A 15,238-nucleotide genomic window follows, 5' to 3' on the forward strand; every position below is an offset into this window, starting at 1 on the left:
CACGCTGCAGTGCTGCAGTGCGCGTCCATGTTGTTTACAGTCCTCAACGGATGGAACGATTGTCATCCACTTGCTCCGCCGTTAAGCAGGCTGTCAACGCATAAACGGCGGTGACGTAAGCAAGGTGCATCGGGGACGAGAACCGCACACTGCAAGGAAACCACGGTTCCACGAAGAAGGTTTCGCGACATTGTTTTCCACACATGCGCTGTTATTGTACAGGGGAGGGCCCTCACCTGGCTGCCGCGCGCTGGACAGTGCAGAAGCGCTGGCTCTCCGGAAGGTAATCCAAAGAGTGGTGGTGTTCGGCGGCGCGCGCGCTACAAGGGGGTAGCTCAGGGACGCTTCGGCAAACTGGTTGCTCCACGGGCGCTCATGACCGACTGGGCGACTCGAAGATCGGGGTCGCCGCGAGGAGTTCTTCGTGACGTCACCCTGGCGCGCAGCGAGGAGAAAGACGGACTTCTTTCTTGATAGCGGAGGAGGTGGTCCGGTGGCAACGGCGGCGGGGAAAGCGCGACCACGACGTTGCGCACGCGGGCCGCCGCCGCCGCTGATAGAGTCGCCTCGATAAACCAGTCGCCCAGTGCCGGCCGTTCCACCCTCCGGTACACCCGTCTCTTGCGCTTTCCTTGTACACTTACGGAGAAAGTGGTGCTTTACAGCCACTTTCTGGCCGCCGTTGGAACAGCACCGGGCGGGACGAGCATCAATGAATGTTTGCTTCCCCCACCTCCACCATCCTGTTTTTCCCTCACTATACAATGTATCTCTTCAGTTCGCCCGCCGCCATTGTGCTGCATGCATTTCTGTGAGGTGAGGTGAAATTGATTCCGCTGTATAAACAAAGCAAAGCTTCGGCATAAACGGGATTTTGATAAAAGCGGGATTTTAATATAAGCGGGGATACTGCACCAGCAGCGAGTGGTCGTTGCAGCGAAAGACATGAGCTTAGTGGTTATAATACTTCGTGCGGCCTTTTGGGTTTCATATTTGCTTCCGTTTCTCGTATGCATCCTATTTTTTTCCCCGCTATATAGTTCCATAAACCCCGTTAATAGTCAAGGCGTGCGGCGCAGTTGACGAAGTCTGGGCAACAAATGTCCGGAGGCAAAAGTGGCATTTCGAGCTAGACTGTTTCGTTGTAACAAGGGTTTAGTGCACGTGAGATGTCTTACAGGCCACAAACAATACAGCTTACGTACGGGACACACGCGTCGAGCGTATCACAATACAAGCAGCCAATCATTTATGCATCGAAGGCGATACAAGTGTCTTCTTATCTCCGTGGTACTTTCGAAGAATGTCGCAGTGATACATCATAAGTGCACCACCTAACATGACTGCCGTTGGGAAAAAGAGTCGGGGGGGGGGGGGGGGGGGGGGAAGCTATCATGCAAGCAGTTCCATTCAAAGCTTTCAGATGGGCTTTATTTCGATTCTACGCTGGAATGGCGAAGCATTAGTTCTTCTCACAACATTTCGCTGCTTCTTCCATCGGAGAATAAAATGTACAAGTGGGGAATATCAGGTTGAGCAACATCGTAAAGAAACGAAACCTGCAGCAGTTGGCGCTGTTGGCCTCTGTTGGAGCGGCGCACATTCACGGTGAGGGATTGGCTAGGCTGCGTTGCAAACTCAAACAGGAGACACAGGCTTACTTAGTTAAGTTAGGTAGACGTTGGCTTACTTTTGACCTATAAATTCATGCTGTTTAGAAATTTGTAACTAAGGAACCTCCCTGATGCTTTGATAAAACCACGGAGAGGTTCGCACACTGGTTTCAGGACACATCCTTTGGCGCTTGCACCAAAGGAGAGAAGAATCGCAGTACACTCTACACAAAATGACTAAAAAGAGAGTAAGCTGTCCTCCTGCGCACTTCCTTATATAAAGAGGAGTGCAGAAGAGGACAACTTACTCCTTTTTTTTTACTCCCTTATAGACATATTCGTGTTCAGAGTGAAGAATGAGTAAGCAGTAACAAAGCGAGTAGGATCTTTAAATTAGTTCTCAGGGGAGCGAACCGCCAGCAGGAGAGAAAAAAGTGATCAGCTAATTAATTTTAGCACATCGTTCACAAAGGTTCCAAGGAGAGAACCCCAGTCGGCATAAATAAAGATTCAGTCGTGGTATTCTCAGCGCAAAAGAGTAATGGACGCCTCGCATTGCCATGCGTTGCATAAACGGGCACTCCAACGGAATTCCAAATGAAGAAAATCCGCTGCAGCAAGGAGAGGCTCAAGACTCAACGAGCTGGAAACCTTGAAAACGTGCGATTGTCAAGAGCACAGTGTTTGGAATAAACGGGACAACATGGTCCACAGAAGGCCTGCAGTAATTATTACCGGCGCACAAACTGCGCTTCCTTTTTGTTTTTCTAATTTAGAACTGGTAAAAAAAAAACTGTATTACGTGTGGATCTCCTTCAATGAACCGATAAGCAGCCTTCTCATAAGGAGTCATGAGAAGCATTTTCGTTTGTGGTGGTATTCACCGTGCGAATGCTTGCCCTGAATCTCGCAGTGCCATAATATGACATGCTCGATTCACTCCCTTGATATCGTTTCTGCACCATCATGCTGGTGCTCCCTTGCACATGTCAAAAAGACTGAAGTATCCCGTATCCAAGTTAAACATATTGGGAACCTATACATATACCATACAGAGTCCAAACACAGTTCCGTACACGATGTCCCTGTTCAACGCCTCATCAGACCTCGGAACGTACTCTTGCAATCATACAGGAGTGCGGTAGAGCGAGTAAATATGAGAGAGCGCTTAACATGGCGGAAAAGAAGAGACCGAACAAACGGCATGGTCAGTACGTGTGACGTCACAGTGCTAGTCATTGCTATGAGCCAACGAACGTAATGCATACGGCTCTTAACAAGAAATAACTGTCAATTTTGTTCGGGGTAAACATGCATATCTTTTCAGGCTTCACAGTATACTCTTCACAGCTGAAAAAGTGCCACGAAAACTCTCTTGATATATTGTTGTTGTTGTTTTCTTTAAACCGATGCTAGATGAGTGTTCATTTGTTCATCGACTCGTTTTTTTGTTTCTTATTTTTTCCTCACTCATTCGCTCGACTTATTTTTTTTCTTATTTTCCGAAAACCTCATCAAATACAACTTCAGTTCGAGAACGCATACACCGTCGATGGGATGTTGTGGATGAGTCGGCGAAGTCTCGAGATAGTCGAGGCTCGGGCAGTAAGCTGTGCCGGACAATTATTGCCACCACGAAGCTGCTTTTCCTTTTATTTCTGGCCACATATCTTTACACTAATTATGTGACGCCCTAAGGCCAAGCAGATATCTCAGTTCAAGACTGCTGCGTGATGCTAAGGACGAATTAAAAGAAAACTAGCGTAAGCGGAGTTGTTTCACGGCATAAAATAGCAGGCGAACCGCTGAAGCAGCTCTCAACAGCGTATCATGGCAGCGATGGTGCTATTTAAATTCTTCACAACAGACTTTCGCACCTGCAGCCTAAGCTGAGTAAGATGAAGAAGCACGCTATAGCTAGCTTGACAGTGCTAGTGCCAAGTTTCACTGCGCTAGTTTTTTTTTTTTTTTCTCAATATAATTACAAGTTCTACGCTTCGAACGTTTGAAACAGCGGGTTCGGAATTCTATCATTGTACAACAATGCATGGGGACTCAGCACAAGACATTCGTTTTTGTGAATATACGCTTGCTACGTCCTTATACACCTATAAATATGTATCATGTTAGTAGCAACATAGGATCTTATGAATGAGTATTTTTGAGCCTCCCACCATCGCATGTAACATGCACCCAAAATTTTGCCATTCTATATTTATACGCAGAAAGAATTAACTAAAGAAGGATGGGCTGAGCCGACAGAGAGAGATAGAAGAACGGAAAGGCAGGGAGGCTAACTAGGCGACGCCCACGGTAGCTGGGCAGTCCCTTCTCCAGCGGCTCTGCAAGAGATATGAGTCGAAGGCCTACTTGGCACTTAATACTCTTAGTTCTTTAGGCCTTAATGTTCCGAGGCCAAGGAAACGGTTGAAACCACCGTGGTCGTTTTCGACCCTCGACTGTAAGGTCACAATTCCCCATGTGAGCGCAAAGCGCAGCTCTCCTTTGGCAGCAACGCGTTCGCTCGTACTTGAACATTTGGAAAAAAAGGGTATGTCCGCCATCTTCAAATTTTCACGGATGGTTCTGTGGGCAAGGTCAAACAAGCTAGCGCAGCGGCTTTTTAATTTCTTTCTTTGGCCTGTAAGTGGTCTGTACGCATTTCTGCTGTAGTATCCTCCACAACGGCCGAAACTGTTGCTATTGAGGCGACTTTACGAAAGTTAGGGTCTTGTCCGGCTCAACCCGTTGTCATCTTCACTGATTCAAAATCTGCCCTTCAGAGGTTAGAGCGCGGGTTCCCTACTGACGCCTTGTCTATAAGTTCTCTCCGCATGATAGAGAATCGGTACAACAGAGACTTTACTCTATATTTTCCATGGGTGCCCTCTCACATAGGAGTCAGAGGCAGTGAGGTGGCAGACAGTCTAGCCCATAAAATTCTGTCATGAAATTCATCAAAACAAGTCCCTCCCCAGATGCAAAATGTTTCTTCAGAAAAAAGTTGCTCGATTATTTCAGTACCCTGTGGAGTGCGCCCCACAAGCCATGTGTGACCAAGGGTCTGAGAAGATCCCAAGCCACTCTACTACATCGAATTCGAACGGGCTCTGCTCGTACTCCTGCCTGGATGAATAAGACGGGCATGGCATCGTCTCCTCTATGTTCTGTATGTGGTGTGTGCGGGGATATAGAACATTATATTATGTACTGCCCAGGGTGCAACGCGGAAAAAGGTCTGTGATGTTCGCTTCCTTCAAGAGGACAGGAGCCCTTCACAGTACAGTTCAGGACATTCGCTGCCCGAGTGGAAACCAGACATGCAGAAGAGAGGCTTCACGCCTTCTTTTAACATTCCTGCAGGACACTGATCTTGTCTCTAAATGGTGACAGCAGGGCCGGTCTATGGTCTTCTGTGATTTAATGTGTGCGTAGATGAACCCTTCTGGAGTGGTCTATGTTGTTCTGTGAGTGAATGTGTGCATGGGTGGTGGCTCTGCAATGGACTATGTTCTACTGTGACTGAATATGTGTGTAGATGGTGACTTCTGGAGTGGACTATGTTGTGCTGTGAGTGAATGTGTGCATAGACGGGGACTGCGGGAGTGGCCTATGTTCTATTATAAGCGACTGTGTGCATAGCGGGGCAAATCTGACCGGTTTTAGGACACTATTAACATATAAGTGACGCTACGGTGGAGCAATTTCCGGCAGAATACGCAAGGCTAATTCCACCTGTAGCTTAAATCAATTCAACTCAGCTCAACTCAACTCAACTCAACTCAACTCAACTCAACTCAACTCAACTCAACTCAACTAGGCGACGCCCAGTATGATATACCCTACGGGGACAAAGGTGCTAAAGAGGCGGGCCCTGGATGCTGGTCCTCTTCTTACGTAAGGAGGCGAAGGCGAGTCCCTTATGCGAAATCCAAGAGGCTGTTGACGGTGGTCTCGTGATCCCAGGTTGGGTAAATCCATTCGCTGAAAGGCCCGACCACCTGCGGGGACTGGTGTCCAGCTCTTTCGGCCGGGCAAACGACAGGCGAAGGTTCGTTAAGTGAACCATGTCTTGTTTGTCCAGCCTATGTTGTGTGCTGAATAGATTTAGTGAGAAGATGTCAGCCCCAGAAAGCTGGATGGTTAAAAAAGATGGACACGACATGCATTGCTCAAAACAAAAAGAAAAGAAAAATTGGCGGGCACCACACGTCAGCTATCTTTTTTTAATGCACCGTCAAAGCAAGATGCTGCCGCTCATTCCACATCTATCCCCATGCGCCAAACACAGAGTTGAATAAGAACCTCTATTTTTTTTTTTTTTTGACGGCTAAAAGTTGCTTATGCATGCGCCAGTAAGTCTAACGCAACTGTCATCTGTCATAATTTTTTATTAGCCAGCCGACAGACGCACTGAACTGTTATACCACTGAATTGTTTAAGTGTTGAAGTTCACTGAAGCGTCAAGATTCAGTTGCGATTCTTGAGCCAGACGACACCTGATCCTCATAACACGCTCGGTCGGTGTTGGCCCGCTTCTATAGATGCTGTCGAAGCGCATCGGCCACGGTTGGATGAGCACACGTGACCTTGGAAGGCAACAACCCTTAATGTCCTTGACACTGCATGTACTCCAGCTGTTGGTGATCGTGATCGGAAACCAATTGCACTGCTTACCTGAGTAGTGGAAAAACCAGAGCATCAGTGCTCACGCACTGAAGGAGTAGCGAGATTTTATGTGCTCACAATCTTCAGCCGTCAGCTACTGTCTTGCGAGCATGTCGTTAAAAATGGAATAGTGCCATTTCACGCGAAAGGGGACGCGCCAGATTCTTAATATTTTAGATTTGACGAAAAATATCGCAATAAAAAATAAATAAGTGGTGACAGAAGTGCAGAGAACTTCTTTTGAAGAAAAAAAATTCTCCAAATATCAGGCTCCAAAGCGTAAGAAAGTGCCTTAATCTGGGCATTTTTAGAAAATTATTCTTCAGGAACCGTTCCTTGCCCAAAAATCTGTCTCCGCATGTAATCGGATATTGAGATGCCCTGTCGTGCCCCAAAAGATAAACTGTAGATTACGCCCCTGGTTCAAAATAGAAGCGCTTAACAGGAGAAAAATATCAAGAATCCGCATCTCTAAAAAGTAAATGGGGAGTCTAAATTTTGAAGCACAACTTTTTTACACTGTTGTTGTCTGAAACCTTTTTATAGTATTGTTAGTGTTAAAGTTAAAAACTACCCTTGCGTTGATCTTTAGTTTAATTGCGAATATCTATATTTCTGCGGAAGCCGCCAAATTGCTATGTGGACGCTATGTGGACAACAGCGCGTGACAAAACAAAAAAAGCCATATGATGTTTCACATGTCAAAAAAACTGGAAAAGTGCTTTTTGTTGTTGGCGAGAAATGTTTTTTTAAAGGAGTCGGATTGGTTTTGGCGACCAGGGACCTACCCTGCTGGCAAAGTGTGGCGGCGTCCGCTATGGCCGAGTGAAACACGGTCATGGCATTCGGTCAGAAGACGATGTCTACGAATTCACCGGTAATCACAGGAGGCATCGCCACCCACCCGAATTTGAAAAGGCAAAAGCCTCTCTAGCAGCCTGCATCGCTCTAACCATTCCTACGCTAAGTAAAATGACCTTCCTAAGCAGTCGGCATTAATGTTCCTTTAATTTGCAACGCCGTTCAGGTCATAAATGAAACTGCATCTGGTGCAATGCTGCTTAGCGCAAGTGGATTACATATTCGTGTAAAAAAAAATTACACTACCGTACACGTATTCCGTCCAAGCTTCAATATATCTGCAGATCGACGTGCCTTGTGCATATACAGGGTGTCCCATCCAATTGTATACAAATGATTTATTAAACATTGTATATACGATATGCACCACGGCTTTGGAAGTTTTATTATGTGGCCAGGCGGATGCCTCACTCAAGCGAAATGTAAATAATGAATACTTACTCATCAAATATGTTCAGACATGGCTTTCCAAATCTTGCGTTCAGGTCAAAACCATGGTGAATAACATGGTACGCTTTGTATACCGTGAGTATTCCACCTAATGGTGAAACCACTCCACTAGGTTGTCTTATTAGGATATGCTCAACGCTGCTAGCAGCAACTAATTCTACGAGTGAGAGAGAGGTTGAGGTAGTCTCTTTAGCGGAGACAGTTACAGCGCTGCGCAACCACCTCAAGTCTCCCCTCCCACCTCCCATCCAAATTAATAAGAGTCACAGAACGAACGATGTGAGACAGTGTTACGGCATCTTTCCTTGCCTCAAAACCGATTTGCGCCCTCGGGTTCAGCAGTCGAACGCCATGACCACTGAGCCACCGAACGCCATCGGTATCCCAATGTCGTCGGCAATGGCCTTCATTAAGAAAATTGAAAAACAATAGCGCTTGCTGCGCGGTGCCCGAAACTCAGCGATAGTTCAGCAGCAAGCTTAAACGCTGTCAATTTTTTGTCATTTATTGTTAATCAGTGTGCATCGACTGCCGACGACATGGAAGCAAACGCTACAACGCGGTTATGTCGACGTCGCTAGCAAGCGTCTGCCGCTCGCTTGGCGCGTACTTCGAGGTCTGCTTGGCGTCAACGAGTCTGCACAGTCTTTGTATAGCGGGCTCACTCCCTCGCCGTCTTACCCACACGAAGCCACAGGTCCTCGCGGGTTAAGCTTTTCCGCTCCCGGTCGAAAGCACGACGTTCAGCAGTAATGTCGTGTGTCCTGTGGTTAGGCTCCTTCCATGTCGACCGACGCTGCTGCTACTGTAGTGACCGAAAGAAGAATACATAAAAGTGCATGGGCCTCTCGACTGGCTGCAAATGGGCCACTATCACTGCCGCAGGATAGCAAGGAGTTTAAAGAGATCAGGGGTGGATTTGTGGGTTGCCCTTCGGAGGGGGGAGTTGCGGGGAATGTCTCATTTGAACAATGTATTTCTTGGGCTTTCTTCGTACAAAAAAAAAATGGGATTCAGCATGCGTTTCCCGAGTAAAATTTCTCGCCGTCGTGTCTGTGAAAGCTCTACGAGCACGTACAGGTTACAGTTCCACCTGGAGAGCACTGGGGCCTTCGCACACACGATGTTTGGGTTTAGACAGCACTTATCCACGCAAGACGTTCTACTATAACAAAATAAAGGAGGATATACTGGGCCCACTATTCACGCAGACTCCGCCAGCAGTTCTCGCCCTGGACCTGAAAGACGCCTTTGATAGCGTGGAGTATAAACTGACAGTCGAGAATCTGATGACCACAAACTGCGGGAGAAGAATCTACGAGTACATAACAGGCTTCCTCAGTAACCGAACGGCCAGGAATCGCGCCCCACCAAACAGACACATTTGAAACACTATCAACCAAAGAACGCAAAAAGGTCAGTTCTATCCCCCCCTCTATTCAATCTGGCGATGTGGGAACTGGCCGAAAGGGTCGCTGAGATACCCGCTGTAAATCACGCAATATGCGACGACGATCTCACTATATATGGACCGCGACAGTATCCAGAGGAGAAAAACAAGAGGCCCAGAAAGCAACAAACATAATACAGGCATAAGCAAGAATTGGAAACCTAACAGTATCGCCGGCAAAGTTGGAGCAGCTGATATTCCCAAGGAAAAGTCCCGGCAAGGTAAAACCTAAATCACCCATCGAGATCGACATTTACGGGAGCAAGATACCAGCGGTTGATAATGTGCGCGTGCTGGGCCTACACACACAGAAGCATGGCTGCGCCACGCAGGCCGTAGACCATCTAGCCTGATTGACAAGACAGGTACTGCGAATGAACGGCAGAGTTACCAAGAGGTACCCCGGAATGAAGAAATAAAGCGAGCGACGACTGCTCATCATCATCATCATCAGCCCAACTACGCCAACTCCAGGACAAAGGCCTCGCCTATACCTCTCAAATTGACCCTGTCCTTTTCCAGCTGCTACCATCTTATCCTTGTAAACTTCTTCATCTCATCCGCCCACTTAACTTTCTGCTGTCCCCTGCAACGCTTGTCGTCTCTTGGAATCAATTCAGTTACCCTTAATGCCATATGGTTTATGTGTTATAGCGGTTTAACTTCCCAATCGACACAGCCTATGAGGGACGTCGTAGTGAAAGGCTCCGGAAACTTTGACCACCTGCGGTTCTTTAACGTGCACTGACATTGCACAGTACACGGGCCTCTAGAATTTTGCCTCCACCAAAATTAGACCACCGCGGCCGGGATCGAACCCGCATCTTTCGGGTCAGCAGCCGACTGCCATAACCACTGAACCACCGCGGCGGTCCTTAATGCCTTATCTTGCCCTTAATGTTGTCTTGCCTTCGCATAGCATTTTCTAAACAAACCTATTTCTTCTTATTGATAGGTGAGTACCCATAGGTGAGTACCGGTATATGATACAACTGTTATATAGTTTCATCTTGAGGGATATTGGTAAACTGGCATTCATGATCTGGGAGTACCTGCCAAATTTTATCCACCCCATTCTTATTCTTCTAGTTACTTCACTCTCGTAGTCCTGGTCTGCGATCACTATACTTGACCTAAGTAGACTTATTCCTTTAACACTTCGAGCTCCTCTCTACCAGTCGTGAACTGCTGTTTTCTTCGAGGCTGTTGAACGTTACTTAAGTTTTCCGCGTTACCCCCTTTTCTAAAAAGTGAGTGCGCTAGAAAGATGAAAGTGGCCCTTTTTGCTCCCATATGAGCGTATTCGTGTATGCAGTGTATAAAGGGACAGAAAATTAAAGAAGCTAACTGAGTCCTATTCCTAGGATTATGGATACAAAGCAGTCTCTGGCTATCACACACCTTTCAAACTCTCAAGACAAGCGCTAGTCAGATCTCGAGGATGATTAAGCGCGTCACCAGACATCGTCAAGGCATGAGAGAGGAGGGCACCCATCGGCTGGTCCATGCTCTAATGATCACCAAAGTGACCTACGGTCTCCTCTACCATACTTTCATCAGGAAGGAAGAACCCCAAGTGGACGTCATCATCAGAAGGGTGTACAAGGCGGCCCTAGGCATTCCCCAAAACACCTTAAACGAGCGTTTAGGGGCTTTACCGCAAACTACAACAGCGGACAGGGTCATCCTGCATAGGAGAGGTACTGAGGAACTTGAATAACAGAGGTCCCTTCCTCAGCAGCCCAAATGTCGCATCAAAGTGTACCTGATTCCGAAATGCATGCACCACGAGCTGCACGTGGGAAGATTGCAAGCCCGAGTCTCGCGGCTCAGGACCAAACTATAAAAGGATCCATATGCCATATTTGTTGACGTGACGGCGTACTCGAAAAGGGGCACATACTCTGTGGCAGCCGTCGACCATCAACTTTCTTTCACCTTCGCAGCCTCAGTGAAGGAAGAGACACTCGCTGCATCTGAGACCATAGCCGCCGCTCTGGTCGTCAAACACCAAGACGAACTCGGCAAGACAGCGCACGTGATCACGGACTCGCAACAGGCTTGTCGCAACTTCACAGCAGACAGACCCCCACATAAGACGGATACCATACCAGGTAGTCAAGCAGAACTTTTTGCTGGGCTAGTTGGTTCATTGTGATATGAGTGAAAACAGCGCTCTTTCCTGTCCCTTCTTCGTTTCGCCTTCGGGCTTCTTTCGCGCTGTTTTCACTCATACCATACCAGGTCCCAACCTCACACAACACCACCAAACCACATGGACCCCAGGCCATGCGGGACTGGAAGGAAATAAGAAGGCCAATGCTCTAGCTCGAGCGCTAATTAACCGAGCGAAACATCCCGCGCCACCTGTCCTCCAACTTCAGTGAACGCCTCGAGACCCAGCGTCTCAACCGCATAATCTAACACCCCCCCCCCCCCCCCCTACCACAACACAAAGAAAAACTGAGCACAGCAGAACAGACCATGGAGACAAATTCAAACACATTTATTCCCAAACCTGTATAAATACAGCAGAATGTATCCAACACAACACCCGCACATCTGCCCCTGGTGCAGCGGTGGCCCCACACTCGTGGGGGGTCGGGAGCAAACCTTAAAACCTAAAGGCGCCACACAAATCATTTGAGAAGTAAGAGGAACAGCTGACCAGCGATACCCTGGAGGGCCAGCAAGACCTCATACAGTAGATTCACCGGGCGGCCAAGGCCAATGGAGTCCTGGAATGATTGGTTGGTTTGGTTTATGGGGTTTAACGTCCCAAAGCGACTAAGGCTATGAGAGACGCCGTAGTGAAGGGCTCCGGAAATCTCGACCACCTGGGGTTCTTTAACGTGCACTGACGTCGTACAGTACACGGGCCTCTAGAATTTATCCTCCAAAGAAATTCCAGCTGCCGCGGCCGGGATCGAACCCGCGTCTTTTGGGTGAGCAGCCGAGCACCATAACCACTGAGCCACCTCGGCGGCAGTCCTGAAATGAGGAAAGCACCCACCAAGCTCAAGAGAAGCCCTACCATAGAGTCCTAATAAAGTTTCTTCTCTCTCTATCTCTCGGCTTGACACCCTTCCTCGTTAGAATTTTATTGCTGCCTTTATAGAGGAGCTGTGCTGACGTTATAGATATTTCCCAGTACTTTTACATAAGGTTCTTCTACACCCTGATTCCGTAATGCCTGTATTTCCGATGGGCTCATCGTTAGGTACGGGATGGAGTGCGTGGTCTGGCTGGCGATTAATGCGATGAGTTCCGTGCCAGTCGTAATTGATAATTATAGACCAATACCAGCCGTAGCAATAACAGAGAGAAAGCATTTGACTTAGTCGAAACAGCAGGTTTCGACTAAGTCAAATGCTTTCTCTCTGTTATGTAACAGAGTAAGTAATGTTCGACAGTCTTGCAAGGGAACAGCAGTTCACAATCGGTAGCGAGGTGCTGGAAGTGGTAAGGGAATACGTCTACTTAGGGCAAGTAGTGATCGCTGATACGGATCATGAGAGGGAAATGGCTAGAAGAATAAAAACGGGGCGGAGCGCATATGGCGGGTTCTCTCAGATCATGAATAGCAGTTTACCAGTATCTTTTAAGAGAAAAGTATACAACAGCTGTATCTTACCGGTACTTAACTATGGGGCAGAAACGTGGAGGCTAACGAAAAGCGTTGAGCTCAAGTTAAGGATAACGCAGCGAGCTATGGGAAAAAATTGTGGCTACAACGTTATAGGTGCACTAAAGAGGATTCTAAGCTCGTCTTTTTACCACGGGGAACTCGATCTACACGCTCCGTGCATTCTTAGAAACTGCGCGTTACTGTCCTATGTGGCCGATTTCTCTATTAAATCGAATTAAACGCCCCAGCTCCCGCCTTTCTTTTTAACTCACCTCCGAAAGTAGGAGGAGTCAACTGACGCGTGGAGTGCATTTCAGCCAGTCGCGTGGCGGCTTCGCTTTTGCTTACATTTTGTTTTTTAGGCTTCCGAAATAGTTTCGGTCGCAGAAAACAGCCGCAAATCAGGCCCATGGAAATAAAAATACGCGAGGACTCTTTGCTTTACGTATCACTCCGCCGATGGCAGAGCGGCAAACCGCCATGCGACTGGCTGAAAGGCACTCCACACGTTGGTTGACTCCGGCCCATTGAGTCCTGCCCATCGATGCTCGCTCGGCAGGCTGGTTGATTTTGTTCTCGTTGAGCTCCTTTGGTTTACTATGCATCTACGATTACAGTTATCACACAGTTGGTTCAAGACAATTTACAATCGCTGCCCAATATGGGGCGATTGCAATTCGGTGCACAAATTTCGAGGGCGCAGGAATTGTTCTGCCGCGCGCACGACAAACACCTTGTACTAGTCCGCGGTTGCACCGCTTGTCGCACTTCGTTCGGTTGCAGCTTGCGAAATGCAATTATTCCTCCCATGCCAGCATAGGTGTTTTTTGTTTGTAGAGCGCCGAAATCCTCTTCGTCAACTTGGAAGCTTATATCCTCGCAGCAAGCCGCTGTGCACCAGTCGAAATTGACACGCTGCATCGGTACTCCACCTGCCGCGGTGGCTCAGCGGTTAAGGCGCTTGTCTACCGAGCCGGAGCACCCGGGTGCGAACCCGACCGCGGCGGCCGCGTTTCGATGGAGGCGGAACGCAAAAGGCGCCAGTGTGCCGTGCGATGTCAGCGCACGATAAAGATCCCCAGTTGGCCGAAATTATTCCGCAGACCACCACTACGGCACCTCTTCTTTCACTCCCACCTTCCTCCCTTCCCTTACGGTGCGGTTCTGGTATCCACCGAGATATATGAGACAGATACTGCGCCAATTAGTTTTCTCAAAAACCAATTTGCCAATTGGTTTTTGCAACGCCTAAACACATAAAAGAAGTGCAGTTTGAGCAGTGCCGAGGTTGTGTTCTGCAGTGAAGTTCCTGTACGGGATAACTATAACCGGTGCTGCGTCTTTCAAATTCAGTTTTTTTTTTCTGGACTAAAACAAAAAAGATTTAGATAAAAATTGCTGAGCGAAATTAGAATAAAGCGTACTGTTAACTGAACTGTATTTTGCATTTTTTAAAGGACCATCGCAGTATTAAATGTTCGTCCGAATGCGCAGCACAACTCACTTTTTTGCAAATTTGACTTTTTTTTCTGAACGTTATTCAGTTTAACCTTGAGTGTAACCATTTTTTCCAAGGAGTACCTACATGTACAGGAGTACATGGAAAAGTACATAACATTTTACTTCTTACTGATTGTTCTCTACAGGAGATGCGCTTCAGAGGTCAGTGCAGAAGTGCAAACGGCGTAAATGCTGTTTAGTGATAGCTAGCTGCTTAAAGTACGAACATATCGAGGTGAGACATTACGGTGGTGTTTTCTAAGTGTAAATCGAAGGCACCGAGCGAATACGTATCTCCGCTGCACTGTAAACAAAAATAAACCCAAAAGGGAGTATAAATGGTGGCGGCCACACTTTTTACTCTATTTGTGAAAATATTTACTCCATGAGTGTGGAGTAAAAAGCTGGACTGTCCTCCATTTTACTCCCATGAGGGAATAATGGAGTAAAAATGAGGATTTATCTAAATTTACTCCAGTCTAGAAAGGGAGTTAATTGTGCCAAATACTCCACCAGTGTCGAAATGGAGTAAAAATACACCATTTTGTGCAATCCGCCCCGCCACCTAGCGTCTCGTCTGCTTCTGGTCAGTTGTCTGATAATGGCGGTGAATGAAGACCACTTGGTTACCAACGTCGCTGGATCTCTGCTCACTTCTGCTTCTTCACGGGCGCCTGCCGCGGTACAAGATATCGGCTTGTCGCCGTTTTCTGCTACAGTGCGCCACATAATTGAATTGCTCCTGTGAAGCCTCCAGTGCTCTAACCGTACCTGGCTTTCCTTTGTTAGTGTCGCCACCCTAGTGTCGCTAGGCCTAATTCTCACAGGCTTTCTTCAGTGTGGCTCTCGCAATGTGTTGCACCAGATTATATGTTGCATGGACATGAAACTGTGATAGAATATAGTGTCAACGCTGAGCTTTTGACTGAGTTGATGAGGCTGCATTTTTCCTGAGTCACATTGAAAAGCCAAGCCCTAATGAAGTGAATATGAAGGCAAACACGGTCATTCCAAATTACCGTCAGGGGTGTTTTCAACTTTTCTGCTCTGGTCTTTAGTCAAATATAG

At 47.4% G+C, this 15,238-nt stretch overlaps 1 protein-coding gene across 1 annotated transcript in view; it reads right to left on the reverse strand.

Moving 5' to 3' along the window:
- The window catches only part of kkv (hyaluronan synthase-like protein kkv), a 79,348-nt gene extending 78,950 nt beyond the window's left edge, over positions 1 to 398 (reverse strand). Inside the window, exon 1 of the mRNA XM_089545343.1 lies at positions 237 to 398. The gene's annotated coding sequence lies outside the window, so the exon portion shown is untranslated. The remainder of the gene's footprint in view (positions 1 to 236) is intronic.
- Between the last annotated feature and the right edge of the window lie 14,840 nt (positions 399 to 15,238).

The sequence above is a fragment of the Amblyomma mixtum genome, chromosome 5 (genome assembly GCF_055824585.1).
Source record: "Amblyomma mixtum isolate Tamu chromosome 5, ASM5582458v1, whole genome shotgun sequence".
NCBI lineage: Eukaryota > Metazoa > Arthropoda > Arachnida > Ixodida > Ixodidae > Amblyomma > Amblyomma mixtum.